The sequence below is a fragment of the Oncorhynchus tshawytscha genome, unplaced genomic scaffold, assembly GCF_018296145.1.
Source record: "Oncorhynchus tshawytscha isolate Ot180627B unplaced genomic scaffold, Otsh_v2.0 Un_contig_13092_pilon_pilon, whole genome shotgun sequence".
NCBI lineage: Eukaryota > Metazoa > Chordata > Actinopteri > Salmoniformes > Salmonidae > Oncorhynchus > Oncorhynchus tshawytscha.
In genome coordinates, this window is record NW_024608449.1 from 27,501 (window position 1) to 37,500 (window position 10,000).

At 48.2% G+C, this 10,000-nt stretch overlaps 1 pseudogene; it reads left to right on the top strand.

Moving 5' to 3' along the window:
- Window positions 1-10,000, top strand: part of LOC121838731 — a 60,981-nt pseudogene that overhangs the window by 25,978 nt on the left and 25,003 nt on the right.

Genomic DNA, 10,000 nt, shown 5'->3' on the forward strand with positions numbered 1-10,000 from the left:
TACGACCATCTACCATACCTCACACTACTACTATATACCTGTAGACCAGGTACGACCATCTACCATACCTCACACTACTACTATATACCTGTAGACCAGGTATATACTAGGAAAAAGTCAAGGGGTCTGAATACTTTCCGAATGCACTGTACATGTAGACCAGGTAAACCTGTAGACCAGGTAAACATGCAGACCAGGTAAACCTGTAGATCAGGTACACATGCAGACCAGGTAAACATGCAGACCAGGTAAACATGCAGACCAGGTAAACATGCAGACCAGGTAAACATGCAGACCAGGTAAACCTGCAGACCAGGTAAACATGCAGACCAGGTAAACCTGCAGACCAGGTAAACATGTAGACCAGGTACACGTGCAGACCAGGTAAACATGCAGATCAGGTACACATGCAGACCAGGTAAACATGCACACCAGGTAAACATGCAGATCAGGTACACATGCAGACCAGGTAAACCTGTAGACCAGGTAAACATGTAGACCAGGTACACGTGCAGACCAGGTAAACCTGCAGACCAGGTAAACATGTAGACCAGGTACACGTGCAGACCAGGTAAACCTGCAGACCAGGTAAACATGTAGACCAGGTACACGTGCAGACCAGGTAAACATGCAGATCAGGTACACATGCAGACCAGGTAAACATGCACACCAGGTAAACATGCAGATCAGGTACACATGCAGACCAGGTAAACCTGCAGACCAGGTAAACATGCAGATCAGGTAAACATGCAGATCAGGTACACATGCAGATCAGGTAAACATGCAGACCAGGTAAACATGCAGATCAGGTAAACATGCAGACCAGGTAAACATGCAGATCAGGTAAACATGCACACCAGGTAAACATGTAGACCAGGTAAACCTGTAGACCAGGGAAACATGTAGACCAGGTAAACCTGTAGACCAGGTACACATGTAGACCAGGTAAACCTGTAGACCAGGTAAACATGCAGACCAGGTAAACATGTAGACCAGGTAAACCTGTAGACCAGGTAAACATGTAGACCAGGTAAACCTGTAGACCAGGTAAACATGCAGACCAGGTAAACCTGTAGACCAGGTAAACATGCAGACCAGGTAAACCTGTAGACCAGGTAAACATGCAGACCAGGTACACATGCAGACCAGGTAAACATGCAGACCAGGTAAACATGCAGACCAGGTACACATGCAGACCAGGTAAACCTGTAGACCAGGTAAACCTGCAGACCAGGTAAACCTGCAGACCAGGTAAACCTGTAGACCAGGTACACATGCAGACCAGGTACACATGCAGACCAGGTAAACATGCAGACCAGGTACACATGCAGACCAGGTAAACATGCAGACCAGGTACACATGCAGACCAGGTAAACCTGTAGACCAGGTAACCCTGCAGACCAGGTAAACCTGCAGACCAGGTAAACCTGCAGACCAGGTAACCCTGCAGACCAGGTAAACCTGCAGACCAGGTAAACCTGCAGACCAGGTAAACCTGTAGACCAGGTAAACCTGTAGACCAGGTAACCCTGCAGACCAGGTAAACCTGCAGACCAGGTAAACCTGTAGACCAGGTAAACCTGTAGACCAGGTAAACCTGCAGACCAGGTAAACCTGCAGACCAGGTAAACCTGTAGACCAGGTAAACATGCAGACCTCTATTAATTTCCCCACTACCTTTCTTCCCTTCCCCAGCGTTCTAACTACCTCCACAGACAGGTGGGGGCTCTAGCGAGCCAGTACTCCAACGTCCATGTTACTTCCTGGAGGATGTCCACCATTTGGGGCGGGGCGAGCTTGCTCACCATGTACCTGCGTAGCATGGACGACCTTCTCAAGATGGCCGACTGGAATTGGGACTTCTTCATCAACCTCAGTGCAGCCGACTACCCTATCAGGTGGGCATGGAGTGCTCTGGTCAAAAGTAGTGTACTATATAGGGAATAGGGCTCATAGGTCTCCAGTCTAAAGTAGTGCACTATATAGGGAATAGGGCCCATAGGGCTCTGGTCAAAAGTAGTGTACTATATAGGGAATAGGGCTCATAGGGCTCTGGTCAAAAGTAGTGTGCTACATAGGGAATAGGGCCCACAAACACACACACACACAGAATTCCACATAATGGCGGAAGTTGGTCTGACAGAAGGTCCTGAGTCACTAAGTTCTCTCTACTTCCAACTGGATCTCTTATTGAAGTGAACCAATCCCATGAGCCCTGCGGCCCACTGGACAAAATCCATTCCCCGTCAATACCCAGTGATGACATCAGAGTTGACACGGATCCCAGCGTGCTGCGTTTGTGTGTGTGATCGATGAGTGTGGCGCACACACGGACACACACATGGACACACACCACACACTTCTCATAATGTGTGTGTGTGTGTGTGTGCGTGCGTGTGTCTGTATGTGTGAATATGTGTGTGTGTGCGTCTGTCTGTCTGTCTGTATGTATGTATGTATGTATGTTTGTTTGTATGTGATCCTAAACATCACTAGACTGAAGGGCACAGCAGCTAGCAGAGACAGAGGGGACAGACTGGGATAGAGGGAGGAGGAGAGGAGGGAAAGGGAGGAGGAGAGGAGGAAAAGGGAGGAGGAGAGGAAGGAAAGGGAGGAGGGGAAGGGAGGAGGAGAGGAGGAAAAGGGAGGAGGAGAGGAAGGAAAGGGAGGAGGAGAGGAGGAAAAGGGAGGAGGAGAGGAAGGAAAGGGAGGAGGGGAAGGGGGAAAGGGAGTAGGGGAGGAAGAAAAGGGAGGAAGGAAAAGGAGGAGGGGAAGGGAGGACACACATTCATCCGTACAGACACACACACACACACACACATGTACAGACACACGCACGTACACACACACACACACACACACACAGGTTTGGATGCAGTGACATTGTGGCTTCACCTCTACTGCTTTTCAGCATAGGAAAATTCAATAGGACAGATGGCTGTGTGTGTTCATCTGTCTGTCTGTTCTTCAATTGGAGTTTCTCTCACTTTTCTCTCTCTCTCTTTAATCTCTCATTCACCATGCCATACATCTAACTAATTCTGTCTGCGTCAACTTCAGATTCACATCTGGTGTGTGTGCGCGTGCGCGTGCGTGCGTGTGTGTAACCGTATCCTTATTGGCTGTCTCTGCCTAGTGTGTTAGCATTGTGCTCCAGCCTTGATAAGGTACTGTAATACTTGGCTAATGTGAGTGTTAATTAGCAAGCTAATTAAAGAGGTATTAGGAAAGTGTAATTGCTTTGAGAGTTTGGGACTCATGTTCTGTTCAGATGGGAGTAGAGGATTGAGTGCTGTTAAGCGTGTGTTTTGGGGGGAGTTGGGGACGGGGGGCTGTTGGGTGTGTGTGTGTGTGTGTGTGTGTGTGTGTGTGTGTGTGTGTGTGTGTGTGTGTGTGTGTGTTAGGTGCTGGGACGATACCAGAATCGAAGAAAAAAAAAATTCCACTGCAAAAATGAGAACGCGAATCAGGCCAAACTCTTTGGTCCTTGTATATAAACTATAGTGTGGTATAAAAAAAAATATATAATCTCAGCGACTATTTAAGCAATAAACCAAACAACATTATAGCCCCTCCCCCACTAATAACTGGTGATTCCAGGCTATTGGTAAAAACAGCTGTGAGATTCCTACTTTTTCTCTGACACCAACATGGGAGTGAATGCATTGAAGCAGCATATTCATCTGGGATAACGTTGTAGGTTACACCGGTTAAGTAGAAGAATATTTGTCGGGGAGCCTCGCGAGTGGCGCAGCGGTCTAAGGCACTCCTCGCCGTGCTTGAGGCGTCACTACAGACCCGGGTTCGATCCCAGGCTGTGTCACAGCCGGCATGTGACTGGGAGAACCATAAGGTGGCGCACAATTGGCCCACCGTCATCCGGGTTAGGAGAGGGTTTGGCCGGCTGGGATTTCCTTGTCCTATCTCGCTCTAGTGACTCCATGTGGTTGGCCTGGGTGCCTGCAAGCTGACTTCAGTCACCAGCTGGACAGTGTTACCTCCTACACATTGGTGTGGCTTTGGTGTGGCTGGCTTCTGTCACCAGCTGGACAGTGTTACCTCCTACACATTGGTGTGGCTTTGGTGTGGCTGGCTTCTGTCACCAGCTGGACAGTGTTACCTCCTACACATTGGTGTGGCTGGCTTCAGTCACCAGCTGGACAGTGTTACCTCCTACACATTGGTGTGGCTGGCTTCTGTCACCAGCTGGACAGTGTTACCTCCTACACATTGGTGTGGCTGGCTTCAGTCACCAGCTGGACAGTGTTACCTCCTACACATTGGTGTGGCTGGCTTCTGTCACCAGCTGGACAGTGTTACCTCCTACACATTGGTGTGGCTTTGGTGTGGCTGGCTTCAGTCACCAGCTGGACAGTGTTACCTCCTACACATTGGTGTGGCTTTGGTGTGGCTGGCTTCTGTCACCAGCTGGACAGTGTTACCTCCTACACATTGGTGTGGCTTTGGTGTGGCTGGCTTCAGTCACCAGCTGGACAGTGTTACCTCCTACACATTGGTGTGGCTTTGGTGTGGCTGGCTTCTGTCACCAGCTGGACAGTGTTACCTCCTACACATTGGTGTGGCTTTGGTGTGGCTGGCTTCTGTCACCAGCTGGACAGTGTTACCTCCTACACATTGGTGTGGCTTTGGTGTGGCTGGCTTCTGTCACCAGCTGGACAGTGTTACCTCCTACACATTGGTGTGGCTTTGGTGTGGCTGGCTTTGTCACCAGCTGGACAGTGTACACATTGGTGTGGCTGGCTTCTGTCACCAGCTGGACAGTGTTACCTCCTACACATTGGTGTGGCTTTGGTGTGGCTGGCTTCTGGGTTAAGTGAGCAGTGTGTCAAGAAGCAGTGCAGCTTGACAGGGTCGTGTTTCAGAGGATTCACCTCTCCTGAGTCTGTGGGAGTTGCAGCGATGAGACAAGACTGTAACTACCAACTACCAAAAAATGAAATATTATTTGCCAGAGGATATTAATTAATTATAAATCTTATTTTTTTTTTTTTTTTTACATGGGCTGTGGGAAGCTAATCAACTTTCAAATCACTTCAATTTCAAGATTGCCGTCTTGGTTTAGCTTGGCATTAAATAAACAGCCTATTTTGCATTAATAGCCAAATACAATCTCAGCGACTGTTCAAACAATAAACCAAACAACATTGTATCCGCATTAGAAAACCCCCAAAATGCATTTTGTTTAGAAAGGATGCTCAAATATTCGGACTCCAGCCGAGAGCATGGGGCCGAGATAAACCCTTTCATACCTACAGTGCCTGGTTAGCGTCCAAGCGGTTGATTTGGAATTTTGGCCTGTGTGTGCTCCCTCGTGTTGATTGGCCATGTGACTGATTGACAGTTGTCTGCCCTCACCAGGACCAATGAGCAGCTGGTGGGCTTCCTGACAAAGTACCGGGACATGAACTTCATCAAATCCCACGGCAGAGACAACACACGGTGAGACACATGTTCATCTGTGTGTGTGTTCATCTACGTTTGTGTGTGTTGTGTGTGTGTTCATCTGTGTGTGTGTTTGTGTGTGTGTTCATCTACGTTTGTGTGTGTATGTGTGTGTGTGTGTGTGTGTTCATCTGTGTGTGTTCATCTACGTTTGTGTGTGTGTGTGTGTTCATGTGTTCATCTGTGTGTGTGTGTGTGTTCATCTGTGTGTGTGTTCATCTACGTTTGTGTGTGTATGTGTGTGTTCATCTGTGTGTGTGTTTGTGTGTGTGTTCATCTGTGTGTGTGTTTGTTTGTGTTCATCTCGTGTGTGTGTGTGTGTCCTTTCCAGGTTCATCCGTAAGCAGGGTCTGGACCGGCTCTTCTTCGAGTGTGACACACACATGTGGCGCCTAGGCGACCGCAAGATCCCAGAAGGCATTGCGGTGGACGGAGGTTCCGATTGGTTCCTTCTGAACCGCATGTTTGTGGATTACATCATCAACTCTGAAGATGAGCTGGTCGTCAGCATGAAGCGCTTCTACGCATACACACTGCTGCCTGCCGAGGTAACACACACACACACACACACACATACACACTGCTGTCTGCCACACACACACACACACATACACACTGCTGTCTGCCGAGGTAACACACACACACACACACACACACACACATACACACTGCTGCCGAGGTAACACACACACACACACATACACACTGCTGCCTGCCGAGTAACACAACACACACACACACACACACACACACATACACACTGCTGCCTGCCGAGGTAACACACACACACACACATACACACTGCTGCCTGCCGAGGTAACACACACACACACACACACACACACACTGCTGCCTGCCGAGGTAACACACACACACACACACACACACACACACACACACACACACTGCTGCCTGCCGAGGTAACACACACACACACACATACACACTGCTGCCTGCCGAGGTAACACACACACACACACACACACACATACACACTGCTGCCTGCCGAGGTAACACACACACACACACATACACACTGCTGCCTGCCGAGGTAACACACACACACACACACACACTGCTGCCTGCCGAGGTAACACACACACACACACACACACACACACACACTGCTGCCTGCCGAGGTAACACACACACACACACACACACACTGCTGCCTGCCGAGGTAACACACACACACACATACACACCGCTGCCTGCCGAGGTAACACACACACACACACACACATACACACACACACACTGCTGCCTGCCGAGGTAACACACACACACACACACACACACACACACACTGCTGCCTGCCGAGGTAACACACACACTGCTGCCTGCCGAGGTAACACACACACACACACTGCTGCCTGCCGAGGTAACACACACACACACACACACATACACACTGCTGCCTGCCGAGGTAACACACACACACATACACACTGCTGCCTGCCGAGGTAACACACACACACACACATACACACTGCTGCCTGCCGAGGTAACACACACACACATACACACGAGGTCACCAACACACACACACACTGCTGCCTGCCTGTAACACACACACACACACACACTGCTGCCAGGTAACACACACACACATACACACTGCTGCCTGCCGAGGTAACACACACACACACACATACACACTGCTGCCTGCCGAGGTAACACACACACACACACATACACACTGCTGCCTGCCGAGGTAACACACACACACACACACACACATACACACTGCTGCCTGCCGAGGTAAACACACATACACACACACTGCTGCCTGCCGAGGTAACACACACACACACACACACACACATACACACTGCTGCCTGCCGAGGTAACACACACACACGTACACACTGCTGCCTGCCGAGGTAACACACACACACACACACATGCACACACATCTGTTGCACACACACACTATGCAATCAGCACAAACTGCACACTACTGACTATCTAACATATCCCCCTCTCTTTCCAGTCGTTCTTCCACACAGTGCTAGAGAACAGTGCTCACTGTGAGAGTATGGTGGACAACAACCTACGTATCACCAACTGGAACAGGAAGCTGGGCTGTAAGTGTCAGTACAAACACATCGTAGACTGGTGCGGCTGCTCCCCAATGACTTCAAACCCCTGACCTGCCACGCTTTCAGGTGAGACACACACGCGTACAACGCACACTGCGCACACACACACACACACACACACACACACAGCACACACACACACACACGCGTACAACGCACGTGAGCACACACACACACACAGGTTATGAACCAGACTAGTTTAGCTCTAGCTGGCTAACTTCTATGAACCAGAATAACATAGCTCTAGCTGGCTAACTTCTATGAACCAGAATAACATAGCTCTAGCTGGCTAACTTCTAGGAACCAGACTAGTTTAGCTCTAGCTGGCTAACTTCTAGGAACCAGACTAGTTTAGCTCTAGCTGGCTAACTTCTATGAACCAGAATAACATAGCTCTAGCTGGCTAACTTCTATGAACCAGAATAACATAGCTCTAGCTGGCTAACTAGAACCAGACTAGTTTAGCTCTAGCTGGCTAACTTCTAGAACCAGACTAGTTTAGCTCTAGCTGGCTAACTTCTATGAACCAGACTAGTTTAGCTCTAGCTGGCTAACTTCTATGAACCAGAATAACATAGCTCTAGCTGGCTAACTTCTATGAACCAGAATAACATAGCTCTAGCTGGCTAAACTCTAGGAACCAGACTAGTTTAGCTCAGCTGGCTAAGTTCTATGAACCAGAATAACATAGCTCTAGCTGGCTAACTTCTATGAACCAGACTAGTTTAGCTCTAGCTGGCTAACTTCTATGAACCAGAATAACATAGCTCTAGCTGGCTAACTTCTATGAACCAGAATAACATAGCTCTAGCTGGCTAACTTCTAGGAACCAGACTAGTTTAGCTCTAGCGGGCTAACTTCTATGAACCAGAATAACATAGCTCTAGCTGGCTAACTTCTATGAACCAGACTAGCTTAGCTCTAGCTGGCTAACTTCTATGAACCAGACTAGCTTAGCTCTAGCTGGCTAACTTCTATGAACCAGACTAGTTTAGCTCTAGCTGGCTAACTTCTATGAACCAGAATAACATAGCTCTAGCTGGCTTTCTATGAACCAGACTAGTTTAGCTCAGCTGGCTAACTTCTATGAACCAGAATAACATAGCTCTAGCTGGCTAACTTCTATGAACCAGAATAACATAGCTCTAGCTGGCTAACTTCTATGAACCAGAATAACTTAGCTCTAGCTGGCTAACTTCTAGGAACCAGAATAACATAGCTCTAGCGGGCTAACTTCTAGGAACCAGACTAGTTTAGCTCTAGCTGGCTAACTTCTATGAACCAGAATAACTTAGCTCTAGCTGGCTAACTTCTAGGAACCAGAATAACATAGCTCTAGCGGGCTAACTTCTATGAACCAGAATAGCTTAGCTCTAGCTGGCTAACTTCTATGAACCAGAATAGCTTAGCTCTAGCTGGCTAATTGGAACCAGAATAGCAATGAGACAGCTGGCTATGTCTCACTGTGGCACAGCAAATGGACAAGAATAGCTTAACGTTCACAACTAAGTGCTCCTGTCTGTACTTACAGCCTGTGGTTACTTTATTCATCTAACAACTGTTCCAGGGCCAGCGGTGGTTGAGTTCCTGATGATATTGCTGATGACTTGGCCAGAGGAAACTGATTCTAAATCAGCAGTTCTGGGTCAGTGTGTGAGCGGTGGTTTCTGTAGTGCCTTGTAGCTGGTGGTGTGTGATTGTCAGAGTTGTTATTATAATAATGTTGGGGTTGTTGGACTGTAGAGAGGTCTTATGTTTTACATACACATACACACACACACACACATACACATACACACATACACACACACACACACACACATACACATACACATACACACACACACACACACACACACACACACAGGGGTTCTGAGGGTTTTCATTCGATTGAGTTTCCTGGACAGTGAGGTCATCTTTAACTCTGAACCTCCCCCAGCTGAGTGCAGCCACGCCCCCCCCCACACCAGACTGTGCCACAGGTTCACATGCACATAGATTCTCTCTCTCTGTCTCCAGTGTGGTAGTTGATCCTGTATTCTGTTGATTTTATGTCCTGCCTACAGTGATTGGCAGTGTGATTAGCAGTAGTGTGGGCCAATCACCAGTCAGCACCACAATGATGTTCTATGTAATTGACATGTTGGTTTCATTTGATGTGATGCTTGGCCCCGGAATAGAACCCAGCTTGTTCTGGAGCTAGTCAGTCCTCAGACGTGTATGTTTGTGTATAATGAACATTATGGAAAGAAGGTTTGTTGTGGTCCTTCCACCCACGTCCTCCACATCAGCCGTACAGTGAGTTATTAGTGAGATTCACAGTGCTAGCCAGGTTTAGGTAAACTGGTTTTTACTAGTGGTTTATTTTTATTATAATTACATGTAGGCCATACTTGGCAGCTGATGGAAAGCTTAAATCCATCCTGACTGAAGTA